This window comes from Sorex araneus, chromosome 1 (assembly GCF_027595985.1).
Source record: "Sorex araneus isolate mSorAra2 chromosome 1, mSorAra2.pri, whole genome shotgun sequence".
In the NCBI taxonomy this organism is placed as follows: domain Eukaryota; kingdom Metazoa; phylum Chordata; class Mammalia; order Eulipotyphla; family Soricidae; genus Sorex; species Sorex araneus.
In genome coordinates this window covers 169337370-169354773 of record NC_073302.1, presented here as the reverse complement: position 1 = coordinate 169354773, position 17404 = coordinate 169337370, and positions in this window count along the sequence as shown.

Below are 17404 nucleotides of genomic sequence, written 5' to 3'. Positions count from 1 at the left end.
CAATGAGGTAAAAGACCTCTACAAAGAAAACTATAAACCACTACTCCATGAAATAAAAGAGGACATGAGGAAATGGAAACATATCCCCTGCTCATGGATAGGGAGAATCAACATTGTCAAAATGGCAATACTCCCAAAAGCATTATACAAATTCAACGTGATCCCTATAAGGATACCTATGACATTCTTCAAAGAAATGGATCAAGCAATCTTAAAATTCATATGGAACAATAAACGCCTACAGATAGCTAAAACAATTTTTAGCTAAAACAATCTTTTTCTTGGGAAAAAGACAATGGGAGGCATCACCCTCCCCAGCCTTAAACTTTACTACAAAGCGGTAACAATTAAAACAGCATGGTACTGGAACAAAGGTAGAGCCGCAGACCAATGGAACAGCGTGGAATGTTCCATTCCACACAACCCCAAATGTATGATCATCTAATCTTTGTCAATGAAATTTTATAAAAAAAATAATTATATTTTATGTTGACAAGATTGGAAGTACCATTTTGTGTTTTCCAAATGCCCAGTACTTTATTTATGAATGCTTCCTCATTAAAGAATATTGTTTCTGAAAATACACTAGTACCTCAATTTGGTACTGAGGTATTTTCTTTGTATTGAGTAGCCCTAGTGAATATAGAAGATATGGATTTAAATGCAGCCTATAATTAAGAAATTACATGAAAATGTGATGAACTTGGCTGAGAAATGACTCAAATGTATTTTATAAATTGAAATAAAGAAATCAAACCACCAAATTTGCATTGAAATCAGGAATAATTTTGGGAGTAAATTTGACAGGTCTCACATTGCAAGTAATTCATTCCAGTTAGTGTTGGTAATTTCATGATATGGACATCTTGTTAGTTGCTTCCACACTAAACACTGGTGAACTATCTGGAAGGGAAGTGGAATAGGTTTCTAACAAAGTGGGCAAGACCATTAGAATTTCTCAAAGTGGGCACGACCACACCCTAGAGAACTTTGGAAGCATCCAGACTGGTGGAGGAGCAGTTGTCTTGGCTGTAATTAGTGGGATATGCTTTCTGTTTGTTCACGTAGGAAAATAGCTAAGTGCACATAGACTTTCTTTTGAAAGGTGGAGCGTATGCCAAACAAGTTTAGGAACCTCTGAAACCTTTCACTTATATATAAATAGTATAGTCCAAGAGGAAATACACAGCAAAGAAGACAAGCTGATATCTGATATTAAATGAGGATAAATTTGCAATGTACTGATATTTGCCTTAGAAGTGAATAAAATGGGCAAATGTGTGTCTAGTCTGATGTGAACTAAAAGATCTAGTAATATTTCTTAAAGTTCCTAAATACTAGAATTTGGTGTTTAATGCAACATATCATGATATTTGTCAAACAAGATGAGATAGAATATGAATATTTATTGCTAATGCCAACTGTCCAAACCAAAACTAGAAACATCTGTCAATGATTTTATTCTGCTTTTTAGTGTCATTTTTTTCCCTTTTAGTTTTTTTTCCAACATAAAGTGACAGAATGCCAATAAGAAAATTCCTGACAGAACACAGCACACTGGGCTTCTTGAAATTTTTGCAGAGCTTGGCATCAAACTGCTTTTTGGGTCGGATATTATGTTTGAGTAATTTTAGATAGCAACCTTTTGCTAAGCCTTTTAGAATGCCTTATAATTTTTCTATGGTTGTGATTGTAGTTTACATTTATCCCTCTGGTCTTGAAATTTATTTCTGCCAAGCTATTTATTATATCTGACAGTATTTGGTAAATTAAAGCATCTTTTCTATTTAATTCTTAGTGTAGTTTTCAAATTAGAAATGATGACAATCACCACCTTGAAAAAACATTGTGAAAAAAAACATTGTTTACTAGTCAATTTATATTCAATATAATTTTTTTACTATTTTTGGTAAGAACTGAACATAGAGATTAAAAAATCTTGGTGCTGGAGCTATAGCACAGCAGACAGGTCATTTGCCTTGCACACAGCCGTCCCAGATTTGATCCCTGGCATGCTATGTGGTCCCCTGAGCACCGCCAGGAGTAATTCCTGAGTGCATGAGCCAGGAGTAACCCCGGTGCATCGCCGGGTGTAACCCAAAAAGCTAAAAAACAAACAAACAAAAAAACTTGAACTATTAAGTAAATCCATTGAGTTTAGACTATGTGATAATTCGATTATATTGTTTTAAGTTTTTCTTAAACAGCACTTTAACCTATGTAATATTGAAAAAATTCAGCTTAAGTTGGTAAACTACTTGTCAAATATAAAATGTGAAAAACGCGCAGTATTCTAAAATGGTGAATACATTTTGTTGCTTCTGTTTTAGTGAAATGTAGAAGCAGACAAACCTGCATAAATTTCTAGAAAAAGCACAAAACGTAATGTCATTCATGAAAGAGAATGTAGTGGGACGGACCTGGATTGTAATCTCATCTCTCTTTTGCACTAATATTTCCAGTCAGTACTTGAATTAACTGAGGTTTAAAAATAGTATCTATTGGGCTGGAGAGATAGCACAGCAGGTAGGGCGTTTGCCTTGCACGCGGCCGACCCGGGTTCAAATCCCAGCATCCCAGGAGTGCCCCCTGTGCATCACCAGGTGTGACCCAAAAAGCAAAAAAAAAAAAAAGTATCTATGGATGTTAAAATTTACAGACACAGTCAAAATATGAATTAAAGATATTGCTTGCAAGTTACTCTTGGACTTGATAATATAAATTGGCATCTCTGGAGTCCTGGACTAAGTTAATGATTCCAAATCTTTAATATTTGAAAACCTTTAAGTCCTTTTGCTGTTAAATATCTACATTGCCTCCTGCATATAGTAACCAAATTTGTCATTGATGTCCCTCAAAGCAAAGAATATTTTCCTCTTAGAAATACGAGTGTGCTTTTCTTCTTTAAGGAAAAGAGAAAAATCACTGAGCAAGATTATATATATATAAACAGGAAAATCACTTCGTGAAGTTATTTTTGTATCTTAGGAGTAACAGGAGGTGGTTAATTCTGCACATTTATTTCAAACTTTATACCAGCTTTGCCTTAGGCAAGTTTGCAGATCTTCTTACCTGCCATTGGGTCTGACTGGGGAACCTCCATTTGTAGAACCATAACTGTCCTTAAGGTCACCCTGGCAACCACACACTCCCCTCATTAAGCCATATTTATGCTTTTCTGATGAGAGGAACAAAATGCAGGTTCCTAATGTGATGCTTAGGAGAAAAGAGAATACATAAAGGATTAAAATCAAGTGGGTTGATTTCACACTCATCTAAAAAGACTTTTGTTAAATGCAGGTGATCAAATCAGAACTGAAATACTTGTTTGCTATTGCAGAAACAAAATAATAAAATGTGGGGTTTTTGATGAGAGAATTTTGATATTAATGTAAATTATTGAGAATAAACAGTTTATCCAACATTGTAATCAAAACTATCTTTCGTTTAACGAGTCTATTGTCCAGGATTAGAAAGAGTGACTTCACCTTTCTGCATTGTGTAGAATGTCTTAGGGTTTTCACTTTTGCATGCATCTTACATGACGTTTACTTTCTGTGGCCATATATGTCTCTATTCTCTTTCTTCTTCTTTTTTTTTTCTTTCTTAACTTGGTAGATGAAATTGCAAACTCTTGAAGAAGAAAGAAAGCTTAGAAGCTGAGTGGAGAAACTCTAAAAAGCTGTACAAGAATAAAAATTCTCTTTTTGATTGTCATAAGGACAAGGGAGAGGAAATGTATTTTGGTGTTTAGAAAATAGTGTTTTACCTTTCATTTTGGTCTTTTGTCCTGTCCATACAAAATAGCACTGTCTGAAAAAACAATTGCTAAATTCGGAGTGTAGTTAATAGCAGAGAGGAAGCCATTTCCTGTTGGGGTCTTTCAAGTGGTACTAAGGACGCCTGGGGGCCTCTCCTGGTGATACATAGATTCAATACAAACAGCCAGAAGAGGGGATGCTGTTCCCGCCCTCTGGTGCTGAGGGTTATCTGAGCCATCCTGGGGTTGTGCAGGACAAATGCCTTAACCCATACACTACCCCTCCAGCTCCCTTTTGGAAAAAGAAAATCTTACAATGTGTTAACATGATACATAGTGGTATTAATATTTTTGCTTGAGGCACACAACATTACTACACTATGCTCACCACCACAGTGCCAGTCTCTCCACCACTGTGCCAATGTCCCTCTCCCTCAAGAGCCCTGCTTGGTAGACTCAGTTCTGCTGGTTGAGTCTCAGGGTTTGTTTTCACTGGCCATTGTCAATTATTCCCTTGCTTTGTCTTTCCTTTTTCTTTCAAATGTGAACAAGATGATCTGCTATTTAAGTTTCTCCTTCTAATTCTGCTGAAATGAATGCAATTTATTATTAATAATTATATTATTAACTTGAACCCTCTAGTTCCAGCTTGCATTGTACTGAAATGAATGATTTCTTCTTTTTTATAGTGGAATATTAAAAAAATTGCTAAATTAAGAGTTTAGTTAATGGCAGAGAAGAAACATACATATATGTATATATACACACAAAATGGAATATTATATAGGCACATGGAATAATATATATGTGTATCATAGATATGTATATATGTATATATATATATTTATATAACTCTCCCTTCTCATCTGTTGTTGAGGACATGAGTTGTTTTTAAGATCTTAGCTATTGTAAATAGTGCTGTAATGAAAATACGCATACATTTACCTTTTGAATTAGTGGTTTTCTGTTCACGGAATAGATGCATAGAGAGGAATTCCTGGATCATATGGTAGCTCTATTTTCAGTTTTTGAGACATCACTATGCTGTTTCCATAGAGGCTTAACATTCCTACCAACACTAATTCAAGTTTCCCCTTTTACCACACCCCCATGAGCACTGGCTGTTTCTTGTTTGTTTTTTTTTTTTAATATTTACATAATATAGGCCTTTCTCACCAGTATATGGTGATAGTTCATTGTTGTTTTGTGTTTCCCAAATAATCAATGATGATAAACACTTTTCATATAACTCTTGACCACCTATATACTCTCGTTGGAGGACTATATTTTTAGCTCTAGAAGTCATATTTTTAGTTGGAGGAAATTGTATGCCTGACTTTACACAGAGAATGACACATTTTGTAGACTCTAAAACATTTCTTGAATCCAAAAGAAAAATAAGAGTCAGTTTTTGAGTTTAGCCAAAGAGCAATCTAAATTTTTATGACGGCTTTAAGTATATACGTAATCAGAATTTTTTGTTATTGGCCACATGTCTATTTTAAAAGAGAATGACCTAAACTATTTTTATGTACTTAGATGCAGAATATGCTGTTTTTGGTAATGCATTTCCAAAAAAGGCTAGCACTATTCTGCAAACAAGATATTTGAAAATACATGGGATTGGTTGCATCAATTAGTCATATACAAACATTAATGATACTGCTAAGATTGTTGCTAATAAGAAACTGAGTTTCAAAAAGGTGATATTTCAGTGACTTTTGTTTTAGTGTATGTCAGAAAGAGATAACTGTTTTACATAAACCATAATTTAACTTTTATAAATTAGTAGTATGTCTGTGTGAAGAAACTGGTTGATGAGCCTGAGTCTAATAGCATCTTTTTACTCAAACTTCATCCTCTGACTTTCAAGTATTTGGATAGGAGTGGGGTAAAGAAGTCTAGAAATTACAATAAACGTTTGGAATGATGTTGAGGGAGAGGATGGGGAAAGGAAACTGTTTGGGTAGAGGGGAAAAGTAAGAGGTAGAATTAAGACTAACTTTACTCCAAAATCTCTTTCTGATCTAATCTACCACATCAAAGAATACAGTCAGACCAGAAAATGGCCAGGGAACACTCACCACCACACACACACAAACACACACACACACACACACACACACACACACACACACACACACACACACAAAGTAGAAAAGAACAGACAGGTCACAGGATGCTGTGAGACTTATCTGTATTAAGAATGACCTGGATTTTGGTTCCTGAACCAAAACAGAAAAACTCCAATAAACCACAATTCTTTATATAAAATTCCTTGGCAGTTGCCGCTGCAAATCTTTTGGTCTGTTCCTGTCTCTGAGAAACAATACTATAAATGTAACTGCTGTCAATCAGGAAAGGCTGCCTCAAGGTTATGCCAGGTCAGTTCTGGAAACCCAAGGATCAGTGAGTGAGGTGTTGATGGCAGGGTGGGTGGCAAATGTGAATGGAGAGAGTTTGAAATTTACAAGCTGCTGTCACAGGAAGATTAGGGCTAAAAAGGAGGTATAAGTTTTGAAAGAGCAAAGTCAGAGTAATAGTGATCAGGAAATAGAGGACGATAGGAAATGTGTTATGGTTTCATCACAGAAAGGTTCATAAATTGGACCCTCAACTGAAAGAGGCAGTCCAAATAAAACTCCACCTCCTATAGATTTTCCCCTTTATCGCATGCAAATCATTTCACAAGCCAGCCCTGTGGTTTCTGAGTTGCACAGCTTCTGGTCCATCTCAACTCTTTCCCACTTTGCTGTTTGGCATTAAGTTTCCTGTTCATCACAACAGATTGGATACTATCAAAAAGGATGGCAGTTAAGTCAGCCAAAACCTTTAACAGAAAAAAGTAAGCTAGAATGTAAATAAAAGCACAGAAGAAAAGAGGTCAGTTTCCATCATCCAGATTTCTCCTTTTTGCCTTCCTGACTCATCCAGGACTGCACGGAACACGCATTGTCAGAACCAGAAAACTGTCATAAACCATTGAAGAATATTTCTCTCACAAGCCATTTCCAAGTGCTCAACATATTTTGACAAATTAATCAGCTTTTATGGAATTATCTCAATATACTTTACCTGAAGAAGAGGCTATTATGCTCCAATTTGCACAAGTTGTTAAATATTAATATTTTTTAAATAATAAAAATATTTTTAGTAATTAAGAGTACTTATTACTTTCTTTCCTTCCCATAAGTCAGTCATTAGGGTTGTTCAATGGCAGTTGAGAATGAGTGTGTGTAATTGAGGCAGTTTAATATTTCTATTTTTAGTGTAGAATATACCTCAACAGAATGTCTTAATGTTCAGTAACTTAATGGCAGAATTGTCAACCAGATTCATCCCCATCCAGCAACTTGAGTATATCCATTTTCTAAAAAGATTTCAAAACATTGAAGATTTGACTTACATAACTAAACCTAATCAGTCATCCATTGGGACTAAAACAGATAAAATAACATAGATAATAGAATGGAAAAGTTTAAAATCTATATAAAATGTCACTAATATTTTTGTTAGTATTATATAGATGGCAAAAACAGTAACAAGTCTCACCATGGAGATGTTACTGGTGCCCACTCGAGCAAATTGATGAGCAACAGGATGAGAGTGACAGTGACAGTGATTATATAGATATCATTCTCATTGATGTATATGAAATTTGTATCAGAGAATTTCTCTCAAGTTACTTAAATTAATTTGAGCCACAAAAATAGTAGAATCATGATTTTACTCTCTTTATTGACTTAACGTTAGTGGTCACAAGAAAGAGAGAAAGTTCTCACAAAATCAGGGATCATACACTTGGAATTCAGAAACATCTTCCTGGAATAAAATATTTTCATTAGTTGTCTTACAAGTGTAATTTATCTAATTCTTTAATAAAATATTTTGTGTTGTGAATCTCTATGAATTATGGCTATGGCACATCTATTTTTTAATTTTTTCCACTGGAATGGAAGGGAATTACAGTCTATTGTGTTGGTTTTCATGTCTCCCAAATCTCTTTCTGGAGTGTTTGTGGAGCTCATGATATGAGACTTTTCCAATTTTCTGTTTTCCTTTCTGCTAGTTGTTTCTCAGTTTAATGTGTAAAGTCCTGTGTCCCTGTCGAGTTTAAAAAATGGTGTAGCCTAGGTTCTGCTTAAGGTTTTTCATATCCTTTGCTACAACTGGTGTTTTGTTTCTCTTTACCTACAATTTACTATAAGCAGACCTCAAATCAGTGTCCCAATACAGCTCTCATTCCTGACTTTCAGATCTAAAACCTTGGGGGCCATTCTTGTCTCTTTTAAGGGCATTCACAATGTCATTGTCACTATCTGAACCCCTGAGCTTCTCTCTGCTCTGCCCCGGTGAGTTCTTTCTCCTTGAGTGGCATCACGATTCCCGTGGAGGTCAAGAGATAGAGCAGATTCACCCACCCCTGCCCTCTCGCTCCATTCTGTGCCCCCATCACCATCACTCCCTATTTTGGCCACCGTTATCTTTCTCATAGATTACTGCAAAAAATATCCTAATGGATCTTCCGGCCTCAGGTCTAACTTCCTTTCAATCCATTTCCAAACCACCCTTATAGTGATTTTGGAAGGTGTGACTCTAACTTTATCGTTTTCTTGTGGAAACCCTTTAATGGCTCCCTGTGCCCTGAGGTTAAGTCCAGTCTTTTTAATGAGGTTCACATGGTCCTTCCTGTTTGACCCCTGGCCACTTCTCAGATTCCACTTCTCTCCTCCCTATCAGATTTGCCCTTTTTACTGGTTCTTAGGGAACTTCTCTTTTTAGATGCTCAGATGGATCACACTTCCCATCCTCTCTCTGTGTCTCTGCTTACGTGACTCCTTTTCTCCTCTCCAGGAAGGCTCTTTAGTACTGTAGTCAAAGAGCATTGGCTCAAAAATGAGACTGCTTGGATGTGCATCCTGCTACCCATTTCCGACTTTCCTGGAGCCTTGTTGGTGATGTGATGATGATGGTGATGATGATGATTATAGTAATGGCACCTACTATTGTAGAGATTAATGGGACCAGAAATCAGAACAACAACTAGGCTCAAATAAACACTAAATAAAGATCAGCAATCACACTATATTCTCACTGGATTAGATATAATTTTTTCCAAGAATCCTTGCTTGACATCTAGTTAGGTGCCCACCTTGTGTTTTTCCATAGCATCCTGCATGCACTTTGGTGAAGGATAGGCAACATGCTCATGTAAACTGTTTCTTTTTAAATGTTTTTTATTTGATTTGTTGATGATACATTTTTGGACATGGTATTATTTTGCTTATTATTTCAGCTTCAATGATCAGCAAAATCTAAGACAATATCTGGCACATAGTAAGTGCTCAACCACACTTCTGGAAAGAATGTGGGCCATTTGTAATCACCATAGCAAACCACCTTGTGCATGAAAAAAAATCTTTATTTTTTTAAAAACTAAAATTTTAAGGAAAAGATGAGATTCAGTGACTATTTCTCATGTATTTAATTGAGGAGTATGAACATTAACAGTATGAACATTTTTACTAGAAATAATATGACCGTGGTTAATGTAGAAAAAATGAATAGTAAATGATACCTAATGAGTAAACACACAAAATAAAGCAAAAATTACTTCAAATTGTCTGAAATCTTATAATCCTGAGTTGGAAGTAAGTCAAGAGACAAGACAGAATCAAGATCTTCGAGAATCATTAACTATGCCTTTTATCACTGTTGGTTATTTTGGAGTGAGTCTTTATCTCATAATTGTTACTTCTTTTAGTTTTTACTGCCACACTCCAGGCCCTGCTTTCCACATGCTTGGGCTGAGCCTCACGCATGAGTGAACATATTCCTGGATACATGACACATCATCATAAAGGGAAATATCTATCTATCTATCTATCTATCTATCTATCTATCTATCTATCTATCTATCTATCTATCTATGCCTCTCGGAGAGCCCGGCAAACTACCGAGAGTATCCCGCTCTCATGAAAGAGTCCAGCAAGCTCTCCATGGCATATTTGATATGCCAGTACAATAACAATAACAGGTCTCATTTCCCTGACCCTAAAAAGAGCCTCCAATCATTGGAAAAAATGATTAAGAAGAGGCTGCTAAAATCTCAAGGCTGGGATGAATGGAGATGTTACTGGTGCCCACTTGAGTAAGTCGATGAACAACGGGATGACAGTGATACAGTGAAGTATAAAGAAAAAAATGAGAATAGCATAATGAATATATTGTGTCTATTATAATAATCATTATTATGAGATAATGATAAAGCAGAACCCTACCATACATAACCAGTCATGAGCCAGACAAGAAAGAGAAGGGTCACTCCAACAGGACAACTGGACTATTTAGGAAGATATGGGTCAGATCCAGGAGTTCAACAAGGGATAATGAGAAATCACAAAGCTAGTCACTGTGGAAGCTATTTTCATCACCCAGGCTGAGGCAGCAAGGAGAGAGTAGTCATTGGAAGCAAAGAGGCTGCTTTGAGGAGAGGTGTCCTTGAGAAGGAAGACTTCTTCAACTGTGGCATCTTAACAATGAGGGAACCAGGTTAATAATACACGCCTTAACTTTTCTAATTCCCTGTCCTTGTTAGAAGTCAAAGGTCTCAAAGATCCATTAAAGGGTCAATGGATGACAGCTTTCTAGGGAACAAAAGAGGATGGAGAAGAAAATAAGATATATATATATGCAGGGCAAAGAAGTTATCTGGTTTATCGTTCAGAGAAATATCATATTTTAAAGTAAAAAATGTAATGTATGTGATGTTTTTCAAATTGTAGGCTATAATTCATTAATTAATTATAAATTCAGTTTAGTGGTTGATGACCAGCATATCTGTTTCTAAAGAGCCAGTTAAAAATTTAGTTTATCTGGGGAATGAAAAGTATGGGTGTGTATATATGCACATGTACATGTATGAATGAATAGAAGTATATAAATGCACCCTGACTTGTGTGTGTTTTTTACTGTGGGTACAGTTTAAACATATGACCCAATTAAAAATGGGCAAAGGATTTGAATAGATATTTTTCCCCCAAGATGATATACAAATGACCAACAAGCATTTGAAAAGATGTTCAATATATTAATCATTGAGAAAATGCAATTGTAATCATATTGTGCTATAACCTATCACTGTTAAGGTAGTTAATGTGAAAAAACATCAACATAAAACAAAGATTGATGAAGGTGTGTGAAAATTGGTAACTTTTGTGCTCAAAAGAATATAAAATGGAGGGACCCTCTGTGCCTAAAGACTTTGATTCCAGAGATCTAACACATTCGGGCATCCAGCGCAGCATCTAATAGCAATGCACTGGGACTGCGAACTGGGCTACAACTCTGTGCTGCCTGGGGGTGGAGTTTTTCCTCCCCACCCTGTCTTCCTGCACGGAAAATGGCGGGTTGGCGGCACCCACGTGGCAGGTGCCATCTTCTAAGACTCCAAACCCAGAGGTATTCGGGTATTCGGTTTTTACCCTTGGGGCTCCCAGGAACTCATGGGAAGGGGGCGTAACTGGCACACCCTCGGCCCAGATAAATCCGGAGCCGCTGAGTGTGAAGCGGACCCTCTGCGCCTAAAGACTTTGATTCCAGAGACTTCTTGCAGCAATGCACTGGGACTGTGAGCTGGGCTATGCAATTTCTGGCAGAATTTTCCCTGGACTTTATACAGAAATCCAAAACCGCTATATAACATTTATAATTGTCAGCAATGTGAAACGGTTCCTTTTGAGCAGGTCTGACTTGGGGGGGAAACTCCAAATAATAACAGTAAGTTTTTGTTGAAATATTGAAGGTTATTAATGTAGCAGCCACCTCTCTGGACTGTGAACTAAGCAAAAGCCCCACGCTGGCCGACATGGCGTGGTGTACACCATACTATGAGGCGCGGGAAGGGGGATGAGGGGGGGAAAAAAAGGAAAAGGAAAAAGGAAAAAAAAAGAGTTATGTACTTGTAGCAGTGGGGCTACATATCTCTTCATTTCCAGCAATGGAAAACTAATTATCAAATGCTTCCTTGGTAGTAGGTCTGTCTCTCTTGGGTGGAAACTCCAACAACTATAGTGAGTTTTGTGTTGAATTATGGAATGTAATCAAGGTAAAGAGAAAATGAAGTGAAATTAATTAGTTATACAGTAGGGAGAAGGGGGTGGGGGCGGGGGGTATACTGGGGTTTTTGGTGGTGGAATATGGGCACTGGTGAAGGGATGGGTGTTTGAATATTGTATAACTGAGACATAAACCTGAGAACTTTGTAACTTTCCACATGGTGATTTAATAAAAAGTTAAAAAAAAGAATATAAAATGGAAATATGAAAAAGTCTCATGCTTTGGAAAACAGTGCAGTGTTTCCTCAAAAAAATTTGGTTATAACATGTGATCCAATAATAATTCTTTCTGCACACACACAAAATCAGATGATTAGATTTATATATTTTTAAGCAATGAAATATCATTTAGTCATAAAAATAGTCACACAAAGAATGCTGTCTGATTTCACTCATGTGATACTTAGAATAATCAAAGTCACAGAGAACAGAAAACAGTGATGGTTTCTGTGGCTGGGGAAGGGGAAATTGGTAGTTGTTAATGGGCATAAAGTTGTAGTCTTTTGAGACTGGTTGCATAGTAAAGTAAAAGAACTTAATACTACTGATTTTTGTCTGTTTGTTTTGGGGCCAAATTTTTTGCATGTAGAGACAAGTGGTTAAATGGGGTTGTGGATAGCTGCTACTTCTCTTCCACCCCATTGCATCTCCTACCAATGAATAGGTTGATGTTATAAGCCCAGAACCTCTTAGAATGTGGCTGCATTTGTTTATGAAATATTTAAAGTAGTAATCAAGATAAAATGAAGCTCTTAGGATGAAACCCCCTCTCGTCTGACTGGTGTTCTTATTAATGAGAAAATTCCCTTAAATAGAGATACCAGGGAAACATACACACACAGAAAAGGTGCTGTGAGAAAACAGCGGGAAAGGAAGTAAGCAAGTCAAGGAGAGAGGCCTCAGGAGAAATAAGATATGCTGACTCCTTATACTTGGAGCCTCAGCCTGCAGAACTGAGAACAAAATAAAAGAAAATGAAAAATTAAATAACAATTCTGCTGTTTAAGTCACTAGTATATGGAATTTTAATGGCAAAAATTTATTGGTCAATGTGATATGATGTGTATTTTTCTCACAATTTAAAATGTGTAAAAAATGTGAAAAGTTCATTTTATCTTGGAAGGAGAGTCTGGGAAGAAGTTTATGAAGCAGTGAGAAAATTGTGAAGAAAAGAATTTGCCTTGTGTGTAAAGAGATGGATGGGGGCTGTGAGTTCAGAGATGTCTTAAGAACTGTAGTGCTATATTGCAAACCATAATGCCCCAAAGTAGAGAGAGAGAGCAAGAAGAAAAGTGCCTGCCATAAGGGCACAAGAGGGCAGGAGTGATGGGGTGGAGGTGGTGGGAAGGATATTGGGGACCTGGTGGTGGGAAATGTACACTGGTGGAGGGATGGGTGTTGGGACATTGTACGACTGAGACCCGATCATGAAAGCTTTGTAACTGTATATCTCATGGTGATTCAATAAAAAAAAATTAAAAAATAAAACAAAACTGTAGACCTATTGTAAAGACTTCTGAGGTAGAGATTATCATATAATTAACATATGTTTGTGTGCCTTACTCACCTTGTTTAATGTGGTGATTGTTTGGAAAGAAGCTCTAGAGATGGGAGTACGAATTCTTGAAACTTATCCAATTGTATGCAAAGCAAGCCACCATGACAATAAATGTATTAATGAACTACTGTGCTCTTATTATGGTATGGAAATATAGGTATTAATAATTTAAACTAAATATTATTATTCTTATTTTACAGAAGAGGAAATTAGGCATCAAAGATGTCAAGTTGACTAAGTACCTATAGCTTCTAATAAATAGTTTAAATGTAATGGGTCTTGAAGCAGGGAAAGCTGTGTTAAGTTTTTTAACTTTATATGCTGCAGAATCTGAGAGTGATATTTAATAGGAAACAACCATGAGGCAAAAAAATTTTTAGTAATAGGAAGAAGATATTTCAATTTAAGACATATTGCAAGTCTTTTTATTCCCATTGAAAGTGGGAAATGGGTAGATCCATCAAACCTTTCCAAAGTTACTTGTGGTTGGTTTGGGGTTTCTTCACAGTACTCTTTAAATCACCTTTATTGAAGTATATTCGACACATGACAAATGCACCCATTTTAAGGATAAGGTCTGAATTTTGACAGACGTATATACCAAAAACCAAAATCAAGACAGAACTTTTCAATCATCCCTTAAATTGTCAAATGTCTCTTACTTGTCAGCTTTCCTGCTGCCTGCTTCAATCTCCCCCTCCCTACAGTCCTAGCCCTCCTGCCTCAGCTCAGGCAAAGCATGGATTTGCTTCCCATTGGTATAGCTGACATTTCTTTCCCTGGAATTTCATACATATGAAGTTATCTCTAGGTTATTTTTGTCTGACTTTTGTTGAGATTCAATCATGATATCAGTTTTTTATTTCTTTTCATTTTTTGATTGCTGGATGATGTTTTATTTTAAGGATATACTTCAGTTGGATAGGATATACTCTGTGTTTACTTGTTGGAGAACATGTGAACTTTAAATTTTATTTATTTTTAATTGCTATTTTATTAATTTATTTACGTCGGTCTGGGGACCACACCTTATGGTGCTCAGGGCTTACTTACTCCTAGCTCTGCACTTAGGGATCATTCCTGGAGGCTCAGGGGATCACATGGGGTGCCATGTATGGAATCTGGGCCAGCTGTGAGCAAGTCAAGCACCCTAACTGCTGTTCTATCTATCCAGCCCACATTTTTTTTTCTTTTTGGATCACACACGGCGATGCACTGGGGTTACTCCTGGCTCTGCACTCAGGAATTACCCCTGGCGGTGCTCAGGGGACCGTATGGGATGCTAGGAATCGAACCCGGGTCGGCCACTTGTGAGGCAAACGCCCTACCAGCTGTGTTATTGCTCCAGCCCCTCTCCAGCCCTCATTTTAACTTTTTAATCTCTTAGGTTTTGATTATTATAAACAAAGAAGTATGACATTCAGGCACAGATGTTTGCATGGGCTTACTCTTTCATTTTTCTTGAATAATTAAGAGTGGTGTTGCTGAGTTGTAGGTGCACGCTTAACTTTATAAGTAACTTCTATTTTTCAAAACAAGCATCATTTTTGCACCCCATCAGCAATATGTGAGTTCCTATTGTTCCTCATTGTCATCAGCATTTGGAATTTATATTTTGTTTTATTTATTAAGTCATTTTGGTAGGGTTTAGTTAATACTGGTTTTTCATTGTGACTTTAATTTTCATTTTCCTAATGACTAATAGCAAAAATATTTTTGTACACATATTGGCCAGTGACTGGAGCGATAGCACAGTGGGTAGGGCATTTACCTTGCATGCAGCCGACCCGGGTTCGATTCCTCTGTCCCTCTTGGAGAGCCCGGCAAGCTACCGACAGTATCCCGCCCACACAGCAGAGCCTGGCAAGCTACCCATGGCATATTTGATATGCCAAAAGCAGTAACAACAAGTCTCACAGTGGAGTAGTTACTGGTGCCCGCTTGAGAAAATTGATGAACAACGGAATGACAGTGCTACAGTGTTATTGGCCAGTGTATATATTTTTTTGTTAGTCTGTCCAGTTTTTGGTTTTATTTTAAGTTGGATTTTATTTTTAAGTTGTAGAATTATTTATTTACTGTAGATAAAGATGTTCTGTTAGATTTATATTTTGGGAATATTTTTCAGTTTTCAGATGCCTTTCACTTTTACTAATTGAATCTTTTGAAGAGTTTAATTTTGATAAAACACAGTTAATATTTTTTCTGTACTTTATAGTTATTGATTTTTTGTTTCTTAGAAAAATCATTGTCTAAGAGAGTAAAAATTTCCTTATATCATAGAAGTTTGGAATCAGAGACTTTATAAAGCATTCACTTTGGAGAAGGATATATAGACTTAAGAATAAATAAAATGATGGAGATGAAGCGATAGTACAGCAGGTAGTGTGTTTGCCTTGCACGTGGCTGACCTGGGTTTGATCCCCTGCATGCCATATGGTCCCCAGAGCCCTGCCAGGAGTACTAATTCCTGAGAGCAGAGCCAGGAGTATCACCTGTTGTGATCCAAAATGAAAAAAAAATTAATAAAACGAAAAGTAAAGACCACGTGCAAAATCATGGTGAATAGTTTGAAACTGAAATTAGTGAATTATACATTCCATTACTAGAAACAGAAATTATCATTATTCATCAGCATCACACGATAAAATTCCTAGCCCACCATCAGTTAATTTTAATTAAACTGTGGATTATTACTTGAACTGAAACTCTGATGCTGCACATGTGTATGGAAAAGTAGCACTGCACTGCACTGTTGTCCCGTTGTTCATTGATTTGCTTGAGTGGACACCAGTAACATCTCCATTGTGAGACTTGTTAGTACTGTTTTTGGCATATCAAATACACCATGGGTAGCTTGCCAGGCTCTGCCGTGCGGACTGGATACTGTCAGTAGCTTGCCAGGCTCTCTGAGAGAGACAGCGGAATCGAACCCGGTTCAGCCACGTGCAAGGCAAATGCCCAACCCTCTGCATTATTGCTCTAGTCCATGGAAAAGTATAAAATGAGAATAAAGATAAAACAAAACTAGAATGAAGGCAGATATAATGCAAGTTACCAAAGGCTTCGCTAAATGATGTGTCAAGGGTTTATTGAAAGAAATGTATATATTTAGAATTTTATGATTACTTTGAATTAAGCCAAACAGTACATTAGACATTAAATATATATTTTTTGAAAACACCAATCATTTAAATTTTGCTAATAAAAATTCTTCATAAGTTTATTCATTTGAAATAGAATGAGACACCCAGATTGAGAATGCTGATCAATATTTGAATGCAGAAGCAATAGCGTGGTATTTACAGAGACACGTACGAGGATTTTGTTTCCTTCTAACTGGGAGCTTAGAGAAGATAACTTTGAAAGCAGAGGCCAAATTATGGTATATCTTTGCCATCTAGGGTTCTGATGAAGTGAATAAAAGAAGAAACCCTTGTCCATTTAAAAGCTAAACTTGAACTGAACATTTCTTTACCTTCTGAAATGTTCAGTTAAGTGCTTTTGCACTTCAATTTTCCAGCCTGGACCAAGACCAGAAATGCCAAAATGATATGAGAAAGGCTGTTCTTACTGTTTTTCTGGCTGAAATTGGAAGAGAAAGTGCCAGCAATCTTGTGAGAACGCCTGTTCTTGAAAGATCTGCAACCCAGTTTGCAGAATTAGGGGGTTTGGATAGTTCAGATGAGTTTGGCTGTGTGTCCTGGTGTGCTCATCCGAATCACACCCTGTAGAAAGCATTTTGTTTCATCAAAGTCAACCAGAGAACACTTTGTGTACTTCTTGAGACATCTTAACCATCACGTGTGCCCATCCATATAAACTGCTAAAGGCTAGCTGAATGCTGCCAAATCGAAATGTTGAGTGTGATCTCTACAACTCGATTTCAGATTTGAACCTGGGAGACTGAAAATAATATTCATAACAATTATTCTAAAAAGTGTTCATAGAATTGACTCCATAGTATAT